A 1,308-nucleotide genomic window follows, 5' to 3' on the forward strand; every position below is an offset into this window, starting at 1 on the left:
TGCTGGATAAGAAAAGTGTCTTTGGTGGTACCTTTTACTGGATGAACCATATAGCTGGGAAGGATGTTAGACACATTTTCAGGTACAGGGTGCCCTTCTTCAGATCAGCACTTTGTGCACAAAAGCTTGTCTATCGTCTCTCCCAGCTATACAGTCAAAGGACATTCATAAGCACTGACTGGGGGGGGGGGCACAACACCATGCTGCTGCCCTCACTGCTACTGGGAGTTGGGTCCAGCTGGGATGCAGCCCCATGCCCCATCATTGGTGCAGAAATTGCACTGTCATCACCACCCCCACTGCTGCCGGACCCTGGCTCCAGCCAAGCTGCAGCCCCATGTCCCTTGCCCCACTGTCAGCACAGAAATCTGGAGGGGCATGTACCCCACATGCCCACCCAACACCTCATCTATGTACACTTTTGATCCAATAAAAAATATCACTCAAAAACCCTTGCTTCTGGCATATCTCCTGGGCATTGGGACAGTAACAACACTCCAAGCCTACTATGAAACCAGACCAGACAGTGCAGCATGTACTATAAAGAAAAATACTGCATTTATGTGGGGTAGTTTAGACAATTTAGTAGATTTTCCTCTGTAATTTCTATGATTTGCTTTTTCCCATGACTGTTAGCTCAGTGCACAGCTGATTTCACCAACTGCATTATCAGTTAGGCTTAGGTTGTGAAGAATGCTGGGCAATTTTCACTTGGAATCATCATTTAGTATACTGCAAATATTTATTTTTTAAAGTTTTCAGATTCATCAGTAAATTTTCAGGACAAAATGAATATATAACTAGCCTTTTATGTTCTGTTCCCTTCTACATTTCCTTACAGTAACAGTCAGAAGAAGCATAAGAGAAATACTTCCTTAAAAATGTAAACATTTTCATGTCCTCTGCTATTTAATTACTCTTTCCACCTTTAACTGAAATATGGGGTGGAAGCAAAATTTTTACAAATTACTTCTAAGCAATATTGTCACCCATCTTAAATATTTTTGACTGAAGAGAAGGGCACAAAAAAGTCCAAAAATCTTCTCAATGCAAACAATTTAAAGTTGGAATTTATAGAATGAATAAGTAGCCACTATGCCCCATTAAATTACAAATTATGCATCTTACACCAAAAAGAAATATTCAAGAGCTATAGTATTATTTATTATTTGCTTTCTGGCACCTAAAAACATGCTTGTAGCGCATTAAAGAAATACAGGGAAAGACAAGAGATAAAATTGTTATAGTGCTTAAATGTCATTAAAAGTCAGCAGGATTTAAGCTTCTAACTACCTGTCTCACACTGGA

This window comes from Gavialis gangeticus, unplaced genomic scaffold, assembly GCF_001723915.1.
Source record: "Gavialis gangeticus isolate Ggan-Ray unplaced genomic scaffold, GavGan_comp1, whole genome shotgun sequence".
Classification (NCBI taxonomy): domain Eukaryota; kingdom Metazoa; phylum Chordata; order Crocodylia; family Gavialidae; genus Gavialis; species Gavialis gangeticus.